The 21,007-nt window shown below is 43.4% G+C and overlaps 1 long non-coding RNA gene across 2 annotated transcripts in view; it reads left to right on the forward strand.

Moving 5' to 3' along the window:
• The first annotated feature begins 128 nt into the window (after positions 1-128).
• The window catches only part of LOC107326029 (uncharacterized), a 67,215-nt gene continuing 46,336 nt past the window's right edge, over positions 129-21,007 (forward strand). For both annotated transcript variants that reach the window (XR_003084172.2, XR_015795749.1), the window contains exon 1: positions 129-354. This is a non-coding gene — a long non-coding RNA (uncharacterized LOC107326029). The remainder of the gene's footprint in view (positions 355-21,007) is intronic.

Here is a 21,007-nt window from a genome sequence, read left to right on the forward strand (position 1 = left end):
AGTACACGGCAGGGTCTCAAGTTCAGAGCCCTATCTGATGCACTCCCTGCTCTTGGCTCTGGGACAACTTCCTGCTGGCGTTTAAAGGGTGCACTCTATACATTTTATTTAAGTCTGTGTGTGAGATGGGGGCATGACCCTAAATTATCTCCCCTCTCCTCAAAGTTCATAGTTATGCATCTCTATCTACCCACTCGCTTACTTAACTTTTATGATCAGGTACAACAGATTTGTGCTGAGCACTGAAGGAGTTGCTGCTTGGGTGCTTGGACAGGAAATGGAAAGTGGACTGGAATCAGGTCTGACAGAAGATGGTCAGCCATCCAAAAAGAAAAAAAAATCTCAAGACAAACAGTATGTATTTCTTTTATCACTAAATCCACAATGAATAGGAGAAGAATGGCCTTGAATCATTTCTTCAAGCATTGATTCAATAAATAAGAGACAAGGACAGCAGCATACGATAGGTAACTAAGATTTAAGTTTTACATTATATGCAGTGAAGGGACAGAATTTGGACTGTTCCACTGTACATTACAGGTGGCAGTCATCTTTTTCAATTCTCCCCCCAATAAAATGCTCCTTCATACCATAAGTTAGCACATCAGTAAGAGAACTGTGCTAAACCTTACTTCCTATGCTAGTTTATTAAATGCAAGAAGCTTTTTATATAGAGGAAATATTTCAAAATATCAACAGTGTAATTGCTAATAAAGAGTTCCAGTTCAAACATTTCAGATTAAAACAGTAATAAGATCTGTGCTATATAGTTTGACAAAAGGCCATATGGAAAATAAATATAACAAGCATATGGACTCCTTAGAGAAATTTTGAACTACAAATATAATGCACTTAAAAATAATCATAATTACACCTATTCCATAGAATTTACTAAGGCTAGAGTTGTAAACCCAGTTACAAATTTTAGGGGGTAAAGTGATCTCCTAAAAAGAAGCTTGGTGTACAGAAATCAACAGAAGTGCTTTACGGCACAATATTTTAATATAAGTATAATCAGCAGCCAAGTGTTGCAGAAAGTGTTGCTGAGAGGACATGGATGGGAGATGTCAAGATTGATTTGCAGGAGAAGTAATCAGAAATGTAGATAATGGAACAGTCCTATTCTGGTTAAAAGAGAAATGTTGAAATGCATTAAAATGGGAAAATCTAAAATGCTAACAGGCCCAGTTATCCATAATACTTCCCATGCAGGCAAACTCTGCATGCTAAAATTAAACAACACACACACACACAAACACCTCATCATATATTTTGGTTTCCAGTTTGATAATTTGAGGATTTCTAAGGGGATACCCACATTGCACTTTTAAATTGTGCCTGTCCTGGGCTCATAGCAGTTTACATCTAAGCCATCTTTTAAAAAAAACTGTTTGAAATGAGACTCTTTGGCAGCAGCTTGCAAGATATTCAGTCTGGACTGCAGGCTACCACTGTTTGCATCTTACTGTGTGTCTGTGTATAATGAATTAAGTTATATTGAATTGCAGTGAACTGAATTTATATATACAAACGTAAAACATCAAAATGCACATATATGAGGCACAACAACTAGTGTTGCAATAAAAATTCTTTTCTTGCATTTTCCAAACTTTTCATTCAGAAGGCCTTTGCTCCCTTTGTTGCAATGCTATTTCAGTGGTACAGCAGCTGGAACACCTGCTTCTCGCAGAATAACCCTGATTCAAAACCCAGCATGATTTTTGTTTGTTTGTTTAAATTACTATTTTTCCCCTTGACCTTCCCATTCTCCCCAGCTTCTTTAAAATAAAACCAAACCAAACCCAGGGATCCACCAGTTCGTTGTTTCTACAGTCACTTGATTCTCCCCCTAGACTTATTATCCCCTAAATTTTAAAAGAATACCTCCCCCTGTCCTGCTGACATTTTTCCTGGTTTTTGAATCAGGGATATTCTGCATGTGAAATGCATTCTAACTACTGTACCACTGAGGTAATACAGGGAGTCCCCAGTTTAAGAACAAGTTCCGTTCCCAAAGTCTGTCCTTAAGTCGAATTTGTATGTAAGCCAGAACAGTATTATGGTATAATACCGTATAAGGGGTATTGGGTAATGAACTCAAATCATTGTGTATTTAACTCAAGCTTTGTTATAATAGGCTCTGTTCTTAACTATGGGTCATCTGTAAGCCAGGCGTTCTTAACCTGGGGACTACCTGTATTGCAATGAAAGCAGCAAAAGACTTTCTTGAAGAAACTCTTTGAAAATGAGGTGGGGGCATTTTTTTCTTCAGCAAAGTAGCCAATGGACTGCTGGGATGAGCTGTCAGGAAATAAAGTGTGCCACTCAAGGAGGACAGGAGCTCTTGAGTCCACCTGAGAAGAAAAGACTACTTTCACACATAGCAGGAAACTATGCCCAGAGGTCCAATTTGTAATGAGAGGGAGGTTAGAAAAGTTTCATATCCATTCTTGCTCTCAAAAAAATGTTTGCTGGCCTGTCCTGGCAACAGGGCAACCAGGCAGTGCAGAGAAGCCCTAATTCTCTATCAAGACTCTTGATGATTCAAAGTATGCAGCTCCTTCCTTCAACAATTATATTTACTAACTCCTTTTTGCTCTCTTCTCTTATATTCTTTCAAGAACCAGGATGTTATAAGTGCCTTCATTTATTTATAGGGCACTTGGCCTTTTCTGCAGGCCCACTTTTCCCTCTTTAAGAAGGCTCTGTGACAGACGACAGGTTTGGCACACAGGAAATTCTAGATTAAATCTTGGCATCTCCAGTTAAGTCTGGAAAAACTCCCACCTAAATCTCTGGTTAGAATTAACAATACTGGGTCAGAGGAATCAATGGATTGACTCAATATAAGACAATTTCCCTTTGATCAACATAATGGTGCTGCATGCAGGATCCTGTAACTAACACAATTACACACAGAGTCTCCAAATCAATACTAGCAGCCACCAGGAGGACAGACCATCAGGATTCTCTATTGCCAGCACCCCATGGGTTGAGCCATTTTTAGATGGCTCAATACTTATAAACTCATGTTACGGTTTGTTTATTTATTTATTTATTTAAATATATTGGGTGCCCAACTCCAGTAGACTCTGGGTGGTGTACAAAACTAGAGAAAACATAAAAACAGCTAAAAATATTAAATCAAACACAGCCCAGACTAAAATAATCTAATAGACAGCAAAATCAACAAAAGAAAACAGGAGCCATTGAACAAATAATAAACATTTATTTATTACCCAGTCAGCAGAACTTCAGAAGCCTCGGTTTCTGGGTGCTGCTTTTAAATGCCAGGTCGGTCTGTAATAGGACTTCCCTCATCTGAGATCTAATTGTCGATGAGAGGGCCAACCTGGCATGTATTACTGAGACCTGGCTGGGTCTGGAAGGGGGAGGTGGCCCTTTCAGAGATATGTCCAGCTGGGTTTCAGGTGTGGCATCAGCTGAGATCCTGGGGCAAGGGTGGTGGTGTGACGTGCCAATCTAATGGGTCCAGCCTCCTTACGGCTTTCAGGGGTCACCAGATGTGAGACCCTGTTCATTAAGCTGGGCTCTAGGGATCAGTTGGGATTGTTGCTGTTGTACCAGCCTCCCTGCTGCACAGCAGTCTCCCTGCCTGAACTCCTTGACTCCATTTCTGGGTTGGCAGTGGAGTCCCCCAGACTTATGGTCTTGGAGGACTTCAATCTGCCTTCTCTAGGAGTGGGGTCTGAGGTGGCTTCGGGGTTCATGGCCACCATTATGGCTATGGGCCTATCCCAGATCATCCAGAGCCTGACATGGGACAATGGTCATATACCAGATCTGGTGTTCCTGTTGGAGCAGTGGCTATGTAATCTAAAATTGGGGGAGCTCTTGGTATCTCCCTTGTCATCATCAGATCACGCCCTGATTACCATGAGGTTCTCTATTGCCACTACCCACTGCAGGGAGGTTGGACCCATTAGATTGGTCCGCCCCAGTGACTGATGGACCTGGATAGGTTTCAAAGGGAGCTGGGGGTTGTTCCTGCTGGTCTGATGCAGAGTCTATCTGAAGCCTTGGTCGCCACTTGGAATGGGGGGGTGGCCAAGGCTTTGGATCAGGTCATGCCCATGCATGAGCATGAAACTGAGCAAACTCAGGGAGGCAGTGAAGGACAGGAAGGCCTGGCGCAATATGGTTCATGGGGTCACGAAGAGTCGGACACGACTTAACGACTAAACAACAACAACAATGCCCATGCAACCTCTCCCCTCTTGTGGATCCCATCACTCCCCGTGTTTCATGGAGGAGTTGAGGGAGATGAAAGAGAGAAGAGACATCTAAAGCATTGCTGGCACTCAACGAAGGACAAACTTGACCAAACACGGGTTAGAGCTGCTATTAAGACCTACCTTGTGATGGTAAAGGCAGTGAAGCACCAGTACTTCTTATTGCATCCATAGATAGCCATCCCACGGTCCTGTTTTGGGTGGCATGTGCCCTCTTGAGTAGAGGGGGCTTGGAGAACCTCCTGCAGGGGCTTGTGGAAGAATTTGTTCATCATCTGTTGGGCAAAGTCGCTTGAATTCACTTGGAATTGGACACTGGCCTTGTTGCAGGTCTGGAGGAAATGCCTGGAGATGAGTCTTGCCCAGTTATCTGTGAATGGTTTGAACTTGTTGGGCCTGAGGAAGTGGACAGTGTCCTTAGGACTATGAGCTCAGCCACCTGCTCCTTAGAGCCATGCCCCTCCTGGCTTGTTAAAGCAGCCTGAGTGGTGTCATGTCAGTGGCTTCTAGTGGTGATTAAATCTTCCTTGAGTGAGGGGGTTGTTCCTTTACCTCTTAAAGAGGATTTGGTTCACCCCCTCCTCAAGAAGCCATCACTGGACCCCACTGCACTGGACAATTTTCTAACCTCCTCTTTCTGGGGAAGGTGGTTGAGAAGGTGGTTGTGCAGCAGCTTCAGAGGACTTTGGATGAAGTGGATTATCTGGATCCCTTTCAGTGGGGGGATTCAGATCTGGGTGTGGGACAGAAACGGCATTGGTTGCACTTTTGGATGATCCCTGGTGAGGGTGGGATGGGGATTGTGCATCCATCCTTGTCCTGCTTGGCCTCTCTGAGGCTTTCAATACCATTGACCATGGTATCCTTCTGGATCAGCTCAGGGGATTGGGGGTGGGCGACACTGTGTTGTGCTGGTTCACCTCCTTTCTCCAGGGTTGATTCCAGTCGGTGGTGATCAGGGAGGAGAGATCCCATGCTTGGCCCTGCTATGTGGGTTGTCGGGTTCGGTGCTCTCTCCTCTCCTATTCAGCAGCTACATGAGACTGCTGTGCGAGCCCATCCATCACCATGGGGTGAGGTATCATCTTTGCCCCTGGTGAATTAAATGATGCTGTGAACATCCTATCCTGGTGTCTGGAGGCTATGAGGGTCTGGATGGAGAACAACAGGCTTCAGCTGAACCCTGGCAAGAGTGAGTGGCTTTGGGTTTTGGGGCCTACCAATTCTAGGACTATATCATCTTTGGTGCTGGATGGGGTGGCACTGATCCAGACAGACCTGGTGCGCAATATGGGGGTTCTCCTGAACTCATGACTTCTGCTTGAAGAGCAGGTGGTCGTCATAGCTAGGAGGGCCTTTGCACAGCTTCATGTTGTGCGCCAGTTGTGCCCATTCCTGGATCAGAGGGCTCTGCTTACAGTCACTCATGTCCTAGTCACCTCCCAACTGTATTATTGTAATCTGCTCTACATGGGGCTGCCCTTGAAGAGTATCTAAAAGCTTCAGCTGGTGCAAAATGCAGTGGTGTGGGCAGTTATGTGTGCTCTTAGAATAGCACACGTTACACCTGTGCTCTACGAGCTGCGTTGATTGCCAGTCTGCTTTGGGGTCCAATTTAAGGTGCTGGTTTTGACCTTTAAAGCCCTTCATGGCACGGGACTGGGTAATTTGAGGGACCGTCTCTCCCCAGTTATCTCTGCCCGTCCCATCAGATCCGGCAGAAGAGGTATTCTGCAGGTCCTGTCTGTTAGGGAACTACATTTGGTGGGTCCCAGGAGGTGGGCCTTTTGTGCCGTGGCACCCGCCTTATGGAACTCTCCCCCCCCAAGTAAGGTCTTCTCTATCCCTACTTATTTTCCAGAAGTCCCTCAAGACTTGGCTATGTCATCAGGCCTGGGGGGTCCCAGGGGACTGGTGAGATCTTGAGATCGCTCCTTTGCTAATCTAATCTCTTGTGTGCTTTATGCTTTTAAAACTTTTTAATAATGACTGTTTTTTTGACATGTTTATTGTTTTATACCTTTGTTGCACGCCGCCCAGAGACACTTCCTGTGAGATGGGCAGCTATATAAATTTGATACATAAATAAATAAATAAACATCGAGCCCAGGCCTGGGACCAAAGCCATGGCTCTGTGTGAATGATACATTACAGATCTCATGTGTATATTTCACATCCTTGCACATGATTTCAAACTCAGTATTTTTCAATGAAACCAGATTACGTATTCTGCAAGGAATAATCAACTATAGAACCAAGTGATTTATGTGTATGTGTGAAGCCCTGTCAGACAAATGCAATTTTATTCTACTGTAGAAGAAGTACAATTGCTTCACTTAGATTAGTTTCCATTGATCTGCATCGATGAACACAACTACTGCTGAGGAGTTTAATTCTCCGAAAACTTATGAGCATGGCCATATTCTTGGGGCAGGCAAGCAAATATTGGTTTGGTTTTCACCCTTGGAGGGGGAACATTCCCATCACTGTGGTTTTGTTGAGATGCACAGCCTTCTCAGATGTGTCATTTCCCTGGCCCTGAGGGCCATGGAGCAGGGAACTCATCCATCTGTTGGCTTATAGCCCTGACTGAGACAGGCATGACCTGACCTTCAACGTGGCGGAGTTTTATTATATCGACTCTCCACTTTATCAATTGCTCTGGCTTTTTATGACTTCTCTGGGGTTTTATCACTGCTGCTGACTCATCTTCCAATGAAAATGGGAATTAATATTTTAAAGGACTTATGTCATGTTGCTCCCGAGAGACTCCATGCTATCGACCTTGGCGCTTTTCCTCCTGCCCCTTGCTCTTTGCTTGTGCTCTCTGTGTGTGTGTGTGCACGCGTATGTGAAGTTTATTAAGCTGCAAGGAGGCTAGCCTGCTTTCCTTGTTTTTTTAGTCGTGGGAAGGAAAGCAAATGATATCAGCTTAATTGGATATTCTGTATGCATTTTCTCTTGGAAGCTCTAGAAGGACCAGACCATACTGTAGGTGTTCAGATCAATTTTCCTGAGCCACAAATGATCAGGTTCCTAGCTCAACCTCTTTCATAGATCTTGTTTTCTGTCTCCAGGAACACTTCTTGCCTTTTACAGTTCATCTGGATGATGCTCTATGTCACAGAACATATGCTGTTGCTGCCAACATATTTGTTCCTGAACCCACAAGGAGATTATTGAGTGTTTTATCAAATCACACGTCTGATATCTTTCTCTCTTTTAATGCCTTTCTTACCATTCAGCAGGTTGCCTTTCAATAAAGCTACTGAGCAGCTTGGCTTTCTCCTTCTCTCTAGGATCCAGTCATTCTTTATTGTAGCTAATGTTAAAATGACTATGCTTAGCAAGGCTGAGGGAAGTAAAAGGAGGGGAAGACACAAATAATGTGGATTTCACTGAAATGTCCCTGGAAGAGCTGCAGATTGGCACTGGAGACAGGTCAAGATGGAAGGCCTTGTTCATACAGTCCCCAGCAGTCTGACCCACCTCAGTGTACCTAGCTGACACATTTCTGGTCTCTGGTTATCTCCTATCTGTTTTACCAACTTACTGCAACATAATAAGATAGACTACTTCTTGCTGATTCTTTCCTGTATTGTATCTCCCTTTTGCAGTAGAGTCCATATGGCTTTGAATATTCTACACAAGAAGAGAACAGGGACACGAGTCTCCCTTTTCCAGATGACAATCTAGCACACAGAAATCTGCATTGAATGGCATACCTGAGTCTTTACTTTCGAAGCTAGCCAGTTCTTAATCCTTGAGCCATTATTTCAGCAATCCAAACTTGGAGCTTTTCAGGTGCTTGGATATAAACCCCCTCCCCTTTCCTAGGAAGTGTGGCCACTAGTGCCCAGTTGGAGAAGGTTGCATGATCCCTTTTTCTTTCCCTTGATATGCTTTCCAATTTTCCATACTTTTTTCCCCTGACTTTTTATGATCCTGATATCTGGAGCGCCATCCTTGCCTAGATGGTTCACAGGTCCAGTAGTACAGCCAAGAGTGAACCTTGAATTCAAAGTTCTGGATATCACAGGGTTCAGAAAGAAAATAATTACCCGATTAATGACTGATGGAGGGACAATGGCAAACAGGCCCAGAACCAGGATCTGGATATGCCAGGGTCCCCTGAAGCATCTTTTTTTAAAAAACAACATTATTTTAATTGTTTAAATGGTTTTAGTCTGAAGGAGAAAGATTCAACACGTTCACGATAACATATGCTCATTGCACTAGTTTATAAATGAAATATTATATATTACACTTTTCTACAGCGAGACCATGCTTATTTCCAATGAATCTGTTTAGCACCGGAGCAACAGCTCTAATTCCATATTACTCCTGTGTCACACAGTGCTGTGATTTAAGTGACTTTTAAGAAGACTGAGGAATGGGACTGTGTGTGCCAGGCAGCCTATTTGTTTCCCTCATGTGCAGTGGAAGATGCTGCATGGCCAGTACCGAAGCAAGACTGCCAGTCCAATCTGTATGTAGACATGAGCCAAGGTAGCCTCTCATATTCAGCCTAAGTAGGGAAATATCTGGGACTGCCAGCTAGCATCCCCCATCTTTCCTCCAACTTACACTTTCTTTAACAGAACTGTCCCAGTATCACTATACTGTTATTCTATTGACGTTTGGATCTTCCCGTTCCCAGTCCAATCCCACTGCTAATTGCCAGGATCAATTTAATATCAGCTTTCCCCTGCCTAGGCTTCTTTGGTGAGTGGGACATGCTGAATGGGAATGGTGAGAAATTGTAGTCCAACACATTTGGGAAATTCCTGTTGGGTGAAGGCTGATCTAAACAAAGTTCATGACCAGTCTGAGGACAGCATCAGAAGTTACAAGACCCAGAGCGGTCAGTGTTCAAATCTTCTTTTTCCACACTTCCAGACTACATCTACACGACTTGAGGTCCCAGGACTATATGTGATCTTCAAAAGTCTGCAGCATGCAGCACCCTTCCAGAATGGCTATTAAATGAAGAAACTGAATGTGACAGACAGAGAATTGATTAAATCCATGGTACATATTCATCCTAACTGAATTTGATTAATGGAATGTTATTAGATTTAAAGGTAAAATAAATCAGTCTTAGTTTTATGTGGCTCCCACCCATTCAAAGGGGAAATGCAGTTCTCAGTTTGAGAAAAATTGGTTATTCCTGGAGGAGAGCATCATCACAAAGAGCATGGGACCAACAGTTCCAAACTCCATCAGCAATGGTATGAATCAAGAGTGGCGGGGAAGCACATTCCAGGAAGATGCTCACTTCATCTATTAACATGCTCCAAGAAGAGAGAAAGGGGAAAGAGTTCCCAAAGGCAAGTAGTTTTGTATTTCTTATAAACTCTAATTTCTCCTTGGGGAGGGAGTCTCTGGATAATTTGGTGTACAATCTAAGGTAGAGGTGAGGAATATTTGGCCTTCCAGGTATTGCTGAATGATGCCCCCCATGGTCCTGTGGGAACTGTCTTCAGACATCTCTGAAAGATCATAGGTTTCTCATGCCTGAGCTAATGGATGCTTGGCTACAATGCTCAGTCCTAAGAATGGCAGTCTAGTTAAGGTCCAACAAACAAACTGATCTGTGTTGACTCATCTTGAGAAAATTTATAAAAATGTGGAGTCATATGAGGGGATGTGGTAGTTGAATTTATTCAGAGTTGTTCTATCTATTTAGCATCAGCATTATTTCTGGTGGCCTCTGTACCAGATCAGATTGGTTAGACCAGAGTCTATGTTTTTTAAACAAAACAAGCATTCACTTGGGTACGCATAAAAAGGTAATAAAATAATTCAGTAGTACACTCCTATCTCTTAGGTCAATCCTAATCAGCATAAAATATTACCTGGATTTATAATAACAAAGAGATATGAACCCCTTAAATATTAACATCTAGGACAGATAAGTTGGTGTCAGCATTTATAGGCATAGAAGTGAATAAACACCTGGATAACCAGCATAACAGAAGATTCTCAAACTACGCAAAGTTGGTGTGTTTTTGCTTCACAAACTCTCCTTTTGGGACACTTCTCTGTTTTGGCTTCCCAGATGACAGTAAAAGCAAACCATGAAATATGACTATTTCTTGAAGGACAAAGCTTTTATCATACAGGTTTGGAGCAGCACTGGCCCAAGCCATTTTTAGCAACTGCAGTAGAAAATGCCAACCTCTTTCTCTCTTGGTTATAGATAATGAACCAGCAGAAATGTCACCTGCGTGCACCTATTGAAACAAATAGGAGCTATATTTTTGCATAGTTCTTTGCAATTCATTTCAATAGCTGTGTTCACATGATATATCGAACCACAAACCAGCTAATCTCATTTTAGCTAGCATGTCGTTGCCTAGCCAGTATGGTTAGTTTGTAGTTCAGTCTGTAGTGCAGGCCTAGGAAACTGAATGAACTGAGTACAGAATTTAGTTAACAATGCGTAAGTGGTCATGCCAGCACAACTGATGAGTCTTTACTTTCTCATTTATTATGGCCTACTGGTTTGATCTATTTATTTCTCACTCATGCTTCTTGAAAGGTACCTAAGTCAACAGATTACACAGCCGCTACCTCACATTGCCTCTTGTTTGGAGCTAGAGTTGCTACTTCTGTAAAATGCCTTTCTTACCCAACTACAAGATTTGATGACCCTTCTACATACATATGGTCCTCAGCTGCAAAAAATGCGGTCTCCTGGGCTACGGGGAGTTCTGCTCACTTTTTCCACTGAGCAGCTGATTAATATAACCAGATGTCAGCCCTTCGAAGTAGGCAAGACCAGGGAGCAGAAATTGCTAGCAATCTTGGAATGTACGTTAATGCATTTAGGGTATTGTAACAGAATCTTGAAAGCCCATCCCAGCTGCTCTCTACTTCCAGTTATATCAAGGGAAAGTTGTCTTGTGTTTCTTTCTCATGTTCTCTACTTTCCCAGGACTCAAATATCTTTTCTGTAATGGCTTGGTATTCTCCTCCCCTTCTCTGAGTCAACCCAACCTTCCATCACCCTAGCTGGTCTTCAAGAAATGGATTGCCAGTTTTCTGCTGCTGTTACTACAGTAGTGGAAAAACAGAGATTTGGCCCCTGCCCGTTATTTGATTATATTGATCAGTTGGTTGGCAGAGAGCCACTGACTGCCAACTGTTCATGTTGCTGGTTTTAGATGATCACTGAGAGAAGGAGGAAACCTCTTTTCTTGCATCTCCCTACTTCGTCTCACTGTTGCTGCTAAAGATTGTTTTCACAATAGGAAACCAGTGACGAGTCAGTATATTTGGGGGGGGGGGGGGATAAAACTGCATTGCATCTTCATTCCTCCCTATGATCATACTTAGGATGGCAGAAGAGAAAAGAAAGTGCCTCTCAGTCATCCTGCTTCAAATTTAGGGAAGGGGGGGGGTCCTGCTCAAGATGCTGGGAGTAGGGTAACCAGAGACATGGGGAGGACAGAGTGGGTGTGGCATGCATTATTTCATTATGTGGAACTATGTATCTAAGCATGCTGCATGTGAATGAGTACATTCAATGTGTGGCATCAGTCACAAACCCAGGGTCGGGGTGGAGGTGTGGCAATTGTCATCCGGGAAACTTTAGTAACCTTCAGGTTCCGCAGATTCCTGGGTGTGAGGCCTTGTTTGTGAAGCTGGGCTGTAGGGATCAGAAAAGGAACTGTTGCCTGTGTGCCAGCCTCCTTGCTGCACAGCAACCTCCCTGCTGGAGCTGCTAGAGTTTGTGGCTGGGTTGACAGTGGAGTTCCCCAAACTTAAAGGCTTGGGGGATTTCAACCTGCCATTCTTGGGCATAGACCCAGAAGCAGCTCAGGAGTACATGGCCACCCTGGCAACCATGGACCTGACCCAAGTCATCTCTGGCCCAATTCACAGAGAAGGCCACATGTTAGACCTGGTTTTTATCTTGGGGCAGTGGCAATGTGGAGCTGGGGGATGTTACCATCAGTCCCTTGTCATGGACAGATCATTCCCTGCTGGCTCTGAAGTTTTCTGGTGTTGCACCTCCTGGCAGGGAGGGAAGACTTCTTAGACTGGTCTGTCCCAGGCACCTGATGGACCCTATTGAGTTCCAGAGGAGCTTGGGGTTGTTCCTGAGGCTCTGGTACACAGTTCAACTGAGGCCTTGGTTGCCATCTGGAATAGGAGGGCAGCCTTGGCCTTGGATCGGATCATGCCTATGCAGCTTCTCTCGGTTTGTGGGTCCTAAACGTAGCCCCCTATTTTTAGAAGAGTTCTGGGTGATGAAATGGCAGAAGAGATGCCTGGAACACCGCTGGAGAAAAACAAAGAGTGAATCTAACTGAGCACAGGTACAAGCCTTTCTTAAGGACTACCTCATGACGATAAGGGCAGTGGAGTGAAATTACTTCTCTGCATTTATTACTTCTGCAGAGAGCCATCCAGCAGCCCTGTTTGGGATGACCCGGTCCCTCTTGTGTAAAGAGGGGCCACAGGAACTTCTGCAGGGCCACTATGAAGATTATTCTAAGCACCTGTCAGATAAAGTTGCTCGTATGTGCTTGAAGCTGGAATCCAGCTGCACAGGTCCCGTGGAGTTGCCTGAGGCATGATGTTGCCCAGTTATCTGGGGAGAGTTCAAGCCTGTTGGCCCTGATGAAGTGGACAAGTCCCCAGAGCTGTGAACTCAGCCACTTGTGTTCTACATCCCAGTCCCTCCTGGTTGATTAAAGTCTCCCTGGAGGTGGCAGGCGGTTGGGTCTAGGCAGTGGCAAATACTTCTCTGCAGGAGGGGGTGGTTCCATCTGTCTTGAAAGAGGCAATTGTCCGCTCCCCTCCTTAAAAGACCATAACTGGATGCAACAGATTACAACCAGGCCTGGTTATAATACTGAGATAGCATTGATTGTACTTCTCAACAACCTCTGGCAGGCTTGGGATGGGGGTAGTGCATCTATCGTGGCCCTCCTTGATCTCTCAGCTGCCTTCTGGGCCAGCTCAGAAGGCTGGGACTCGGGAGTGGGAGGTACCATGTTACAGTGGTTCTCCTCCTTTCTCCAGGGCCAGTTACAGTTAGTGTTGGGGGGGCAGGAGAGATTGAGCCTGAGGCTACTGCTTTGTGGGGTGCCTCAGGGCTTTACCTTTCCCCACTCCTATTTAAATCTACATGAAACTGCCAGACAAGGTTGGCATGGGATGTGGTATTATCAGTATCCTGATGATACCCAGTTGTACATCTCCTCCCTGAGCTGATGAGTGATGCTGTCAAGGTCCTTTCCTGTGCCCAGAGGCTGTGAGGGTCTGGATGGGGGAGAACAGGTTTTGGCTCAACCCTGGCAAGATTGAGTCACTGTGGGTCTTAAGGCCCCTGGTTACAGGGATTTTCCAACTTTGACTCTGCATGGAAGTGCACTTGCCCAGTCAGAGCTGGTGCACAATCTGGGGGTCCTCCTGGACTCTCGGCTGCTGCTCAAAGAGCAGGTGGCAGCTGTGGCCAGGGGGGCTTTTGCACAGGTTTGTCTTGTGCACCAATTGCACCCTTTCCTGGACTGGGAGGCCTTGCTCATGGTGACTCATGCCTTAGTCACCTCCTGTTTGGATTACTGTAATGCACTCTACATGGGGTTGCCCTTGAAAAGCCGCAGCTGGTCCAGAATGCAGTGGTGTGGGCAGTTTTGGGGTTTTTGGGTTTTCTCATTACGCCCATGTAACATTGGTGCTCTGCAAGCTGCACTGGCTCCTGGTAGGCTTCTGGGCACAATTCAAGGTGCTGGTCATCACCTATAAAGCCCTCCATGGCATAGGGCCTAGCTACTTGTGGGACCACCTTTCTCCTAGTGTTTCTGCCTGCCCCACCAAGATCTAGTAGAGAGGACATGTTTCCGGTCCCTTATATTAAACAATGACATCTTGTTGGAGCTCCGAGTCAGGCTTTCTCAGTGGCTGCACCTGCCCTGTGGAACCGAATCCTCCCAGAGATTCAGATGGCCCCAACCCTTTTAGCCTTTTGCAAGGCATTGAAGACCTGGCTATTCCTCTAGGCATTTGGGCCAAGGCGGAGATGAACTCTGTTAGTCTGGATGTTAAATAGTTAATTGTTTATCGGGGGCTGGGGGGTTATGTTTGGGGGTTTGTTTTTAATCCTATAAGCCACCCAGAGTTACTTGTGTGTGATGGGCAGTTGTATATTATATAAATAAATGAAATAAATAAATACACACGGGGCAGGCCATGATGGCATGTAAATGGGTAAAAGTTTCAGCATGTATATATGTGTTTTATCCATAAGTCCAGCTCAGCAATTTGTGAGGCCCTTGGGACAGAAAAACTTGCCATCCTGTGTTCTAATAGGTCTGAAATCTCTGAGTATCTGCCCTGCTGAGTGTAGCAGCTCCCCAACAATCAATATTTTTGGGGGGGGAAAGGACTCTCAGGAGAGCAGTGCTTCTGAAGAAGGAATCTCCTACCTTCTGATTATTTCTATTTACTGTGTGGAGTGAAACAAAAGCACCACATTATTTGTCATGATCTGAATATGATGTTATTCTCTGGAACTCAATTCCTTTTCTGATGTCCCTCTTACCACCTTCTGAAATTACTGTGTAGTATAACACATCTGCCCAAGTCATTGGAGAAAGAATCTGCAGTCTTTTAGTCGTCTTACACACCTTTTCCTTTTGACTTCTTCCAAGCCAAAAAGAACACCACATTAAAATGGATCTACAAGCCAGGAAAGGAAACAACTGATAGAGCTTTGTGACTTCCACCTAAGAATTACTATCACAAGGCATCTGCATCTATAACAGACTCTCCATGTGTGGGTTTTTAGCCATGTACGCCCACTACCATGTCAGGCAGAGGTAGACAACCTTATGCTGCCTAGATAGCTTTAACATCCAACAGGTCCAGTTAACATGATCTGTGGCATGGGGTAATATGAGTTCTATCTAGAGGGCACCAGAAGTGTATCACAGGTGGAGGACCTTCGCATCAAGTGAATGGAAGGGTGGGGAATACAATAGTTACTGGTGGCAAAATGTACCTTTTGAAAAAAGGTTTGTTTTCTGATTTTCCTGATAATCACAGAGCAGCCTTATTCTACAGATGAAGAATAAGGTGCCATTAGTGCATGTGACAGCTTTTAAAAAAGAAAAGACTAAACATAGCAAAGTTCTAGATTCCAAGGAGTTTACTATCTAGAAGAAACAGTGAAAGAAGGAAACGGAGAAGCACCTGCAGCAAGGGCTGAATGCTAGTGCAGCTAGTAATTAGGGCTGATAAACCAAAACCCTGGTGGAAATGGTGGGATTCGAAGGGAGAGGTAAAGTACATGTTTCAAAAGGCACAGAGTGCGAAGAGGGAGAATGTTTAGTATGTGAAGGAGAGCAGAGAATCCTGAGGCTGCGGAGGGTAATAGAAAAGGGGGAACAGAGTTTCATAGGCAGAGGGATTCTAGGAAGTGAGGGACAAAGGCCAGAGCAGAGCAGAGCAGAGCCACAAACAGGTACTAGTTGCCAGCTAGTAGAGGTGCTAAAGAGATGTGAGTAGTTGTATCTCTTTGTCTAAGAAATGGGAACGTCAATGTTTTGTCAGTGCAGTTTTGGAGAGAGGTAGCCTCCTTGTCAGCCATTCTCTCATCGTGGCTGCAAACATTTACAGTCCACATCCACACGAGGGAGAAATGTTCTTTGTCATATACACAGGGAGTTATATACCCCACCCCATACCTGAGCTGTTGAAAAAAATTAGTCCTTTAAAAAGTAGGGCAGAAGTTACTGGACTAAGTGGGGATTACTATCTCCCTGACTGTCCCTAAATGAATGTTGCATTCTGCAAATTGCTATTTCTGTAGAAATAAGTAAAACATTTAGTCAGCAATTGCCCTGGACTAAGTTTAATTTAAGCTTTCTTGGGGTGCTGTGTGGTAGAAAATTGGGTTTTACTGTATGTAAGACTTTACTGTATGTAAGTCACGTAAGACGTGAACCTGAGGCTGAGCACAAGTTGTTATTATTACAGTTGGTTGCACAGTCAGCCAGATGTTTAGACTGGGTCTGGCATTTTTATCCACCTATCAGGTCCTTCCCAAGGACTTGGGATAGGCAGATGTTGTTGTTTAATGGTGTTAAAGGTATGGTTGCAGGATGTAAGCTGTTCCAGGTAAAGATGCCTTTTGCAACTGACTGGTGGCGATTTTGTCAATGCCGATGGTGTTCAAGTGGTGCTCCAGATGTTTTGAGATTGCACCCAAGGCACCTATTACTATTAGTACTATTTTTGCTTTCTTTTGCCACAGTCATTCTATTTCTATTTCCAGGTCTTTGTATTTTGTGATTTTCTCTAGTTTTTTCTCTTCCATTCTGCTCTCTCCAGGTATTGCAATGTCCACTATCCAGACTTTTTTGTCTTTCTTATCAACAATTGTTAAGTCTGGGGCGTTGTGTGGCAGGTGCTTGTCTGTTTGAATTCTAAAGTCCCAGAGCACTTTAGCTTCTTCATTTTCTATAACTTTGTTTTGTGGTCCCACCAGTTCTTGCTTGCAGGCAAATGGTATTTCTTGCAGATATTCCAGTGCACCATTGTTGCTACATTGTCATGCTGTTGTTTGTAGTCAGTCTGTGCGATCTTCTTGCAGCAGCTAACTAGGTGGTCCACTGTTTCTTCAGCTTCTTTGTAGAGGCAGCGTTTGCTGTCTGTTGCTGTCTTCTCAATACTGTCTTTGTATGCATTTGTTCTTAAGGCTTGGTCTTGTGCAGCCAGAATTAGCCCCTCTGTCTCTTTCTTCAACTTTCCTGCTCTTAGCCATTGCCAGGTCTTCTTGTTATCTGCTTTGTTATTATTATTATTATTCTTTGAATCTTCTGCTTCATAATAATTTTAATACCACTCCAATTACTTTACAGAGATTTTGTAGCAGATCATTGCCATCTTGGGGCCAGCCTGGAGCATTATAGTTTCATTTCGATTTTCTTTGTTAAGTAGTTAACTGTAATCTGGGACTAGGAAGCTTTGTGATTCATCTTCTGCAAGGTTGAAGGATGCATTTTAAATTTAAAGAACACAGGATTTTCTGTTTTATCTTTTTAAAATTAACTTTTGATTTTATTAATCTCTTGAGATATTGGTTTACATCCCAAAGAAGAGCTGAATCCTCTGGTAACGTGCCTCTACACTGTATGGCTAGGATGTGGCATTATAGAAATTGTTTCAAGTTCTGTATTTTGACTTTTTTAATCCTCAGAAAAGTAGCATAAGCTGTGGGAGCCTTATCCTTCTCATACACTTAGGTTAGGAGACAGTCACCAAGTGAGGTGTCCCCTGGAAATAGGTGGTGGCAGCAGGAACTACCAAAGTAGAAGACAGGGTTATTGGGTGAAGGCCCAGAGGGGTTCTGGGAGAGGTGGTCTGAGACCAGCCTTCCACCCTGTGAGCTCAACCACCAGCTACAAAATAAAAGACGATTAACCAACTTTTGCACATAAAGGACAAAGCCAATCTTTCAAGGGAGAAATTAAGGCTGCATTACTAGTCAGAATAATGAGATGTAACTTTTGGTAAACATGGAAAAAGCTGGGGGGAGCAGAGAAGAACCATGAACAGAAAAATAAGAAGTTCAGGCTTATTTAAAGTTCATAAAACTGAGTTGCAGGTAACCAGGTAACCAGGAGATGGAAGCAAAGAGATACACACAATGGCTCTTTGCTGCCATCTAGTGGTCATCTAGATTTCTGCAGCCCAGATATAGTAGCCCTAATCCTGTTAGTCTCTTATTCATTATAAGGAGGGATGACAAAGCAGTGAAATTTCAATCTGGCGTAATATACAGAAATTATCAGCCATCCTTTCTCCATCCCTACCTATAATCTCTCAAGCCAGTGTAGTTTTTCTGCCCCAGTTCTGGCCTAAAGGAATGAAACCCTGTTAATGTATGATAACTATATCCTTTAGCAGGGAAATCTTGATCTTGCTCGGCAAAAAACAGCAACTGATAATGGATTTTTGTTGTGCTTGTTAGCAATAAATTATCAAGGTACCTAACCTTTAGCCTATCTTACACAAACAAAAGTTCAAAGGCCCATGCGTGGAGATTGGACTACAAAATAGGTCCAAGAAAGTTTAAAGGGTTGGATGTAGGTGTAGCACGGCAGTTGGCTAAAAACTTTCCTTGAGTTGAAGGCCTTGTTGAGTGAAAACCCAATCTATGCAACTATGTCTGGCATCATAATTTTCCCATTTGGATTCTGAAATTGCATGAAGAAAAATGAGCAGAAAATTATTATAGATGTGCCACTCTGTATGATACGGAGATGGATAGGCCCACAAGCATGTGGTTCGTGGAGATGAGCACAGAAATTTTGCCAGAACTATATTGTACCTGGTTAGCCTTGAGGACTCTTAAAAAATAAAGCCAGAAAGCTCCTTCAAAGCTAGGCATACCATATTGGGACTATAAAAACCTAGAGAGAACACTAGATGGTAGTAAGGACTCCTGGTGAAGGTCATTAATAAGGTAACCAGTGCTGTTTCTGTCCCATGGTTGGACCTAAACCCTAACTAAAAAGGATCCAGATAGTTCATTGCCTCTAGAATTCTCACACATTCTCAACAATGACTTTCCCAGAAAAGGAAGGTTGGAGATACAGTGATAGTAATAAAATATTACCAGATTGAGAGATGGCCTCAAAGAAGAGCACACCACTGCCTCTTTCAAGCTTGGTATTTACACCTTCCAAATCCAGCCACACACTAATCTCCCAGCCATCCAGAGGGAGACCCATCCAAATCCATTTCAAGGATTTGTGAAAATCATAGCCAACAACATCTGAGAAACACCAATTCCCTACTCTGCTGGAAAGCATAAATGCCCAGTGTACAGGTGTTGTCACCAGTCTGAGGCCATGGACTTCATGGCCCATGAGATCTATACCCCACTTTCTAGGACATACAAGAACTGACATCCAGTTTATGGAACATTCTCTCTAAGGAGGTCTTTGTCTTTTCAGGAAAGGCCTACTGTTTTCCAAGACCTTTAATCTTCAGCAAATTAAATATATTGTTTGGTTTTACTATTGCTTTAACTTTTATCATCTCATTGCAAAACACTCAAAATGTTTTGCCTAGAAAACACAGAATATAAATGTGAAAGGATCAGAAAAGTTACCACTGTATTAGATGTCTAAAGTGGTCTGACAGATTTTGATATCTCTGCCGCCATCTAGTGGACACCCATATTATTGCAGCCATATATGTCATGCCTACCCTAATCCGTCTGAGACCAAAGAATGGAACCTGATGCTCTCCAGACTTTTTTTTTTTTTTTTTACCACAAAGCAAGTTTGGGAAAGTTGCTTTAAAATGAAGACTACATGCCTATTTCTATTTAAAGATTGAATGTAAAGGTGGACAGATGATCGGGACCCATTAGGTGCTTAGAAGCTTGCCACCTAGTTCCTCCAACTGTGCTAAGAGGCAGATGAATGTGGCCACCAACTATGCAGTTAATCCACTTATTCCTGGTTCTTTGTGTCATCTGTTTTAAGAGATGCAGAGCTTGCAAGTGGCACTGAAATCCTGGTCCATAGTTTATGATTATTTTACTATAGTTATGATTACTTTTTAAGCAGAATAGCTGGCCTGGCCAAAGGATCACTTTGAACTGATTTGAACATTGATGTAACCTGACTCATGAGTAAGTATGGGCACAAAATCCTTCCTCTGGATGAGACCTTTAATAGTCATTTCTACCTTGTAACAACAGCAGCAAAAAAGGATAATCTTCCAAAGTTCATGGTTTGTTCTGTGCATGATTATAGTGCTATACTAAAATCTAACCATCAGGTGGCACTGGATAACTTTATATTGGAGAAGCAATCACCTTTACCTTTTGTGTCTCTCTGGTGATACATTATACTATTGTTGTACTAAAGCTAAAGCCATCGGCGAAGGACATAACAACTGCAGCAATACCTGTGATTATTAGGAAGACCTGATCATAGAATTCATCTTTTGTCCAGTTTGATGGAGGGACAGCATAATATTTAGCAGAGCTTAGCATTCTTTAAAATATCAGAACCAATGAGACAGCTTTCTTTAAAAGTTTTAGGTAGTCCAGAGGAGGCTGTGAGAGTGGCTCAGTATTAAATGGAGCTGTCTGCAAAGGTACTCTGGATGAAGGTGGAATCTACATGTCTTAACTGGAAGGTATCACTAAGTTGTTTGGATCCACTAGCTGGGAGGGACAGTGTGATGTGATTCTGGCATCTTAGAAGAACTGTTAGTAGGACAGGACTTACAAGGAGACTAGGGCAGAGGAGAACCAAGAAGGACATTTTATACTATACCTTTGTTGGGCCCAGTTGAGGACTCAGAATCTATTGGTTTGCAAAGTGCATCTGAACCCACTCACTTGGCTAGCATTTTCATGTTTTCATGACCCATAATAAACCACATCTCTCTGAATAGAATGTATAACTATATAACTACCCCCATACTGGCTCAAGAGCCTTCAGATTTACTGTTGTGAGAACCAAACTAGTCAACATAAAGGGGTACTGTATCTGGACATGCCTTGCTCTTTGTCCACGGATCTTTGGTTTCCCATATCTATCTGCCTTGAAGTGTCTGCTTACCTTCTGTTTGTACGTCCCAAGACTTGTCCAGTCATTGGCCCTAACTTAACATCAATTTATTTCCTTCTAAAAACAATCTCAGAATCAGCTGCATTAATGAGTAGACACTTATAAACATTTTACTTCAAACTTTTCTGGAAAACGTCTGGG

This window comes from Python bivittatus, unplaced genomic scaffold (genome assembly GCF_059951505.1).
Source record: "Python bivittatus isolate LINGU-HERP-01145 unplaced genomic scaffold, Pbiv_v1 ctg000220_np1212, whole genome shotgun sequence".
Taxonomy (NCBI): Eukaryota; Metazoa; Chordata; class Lepidosauria; order Squamata; family Pythonidae; genus Python; species Python bivittatus.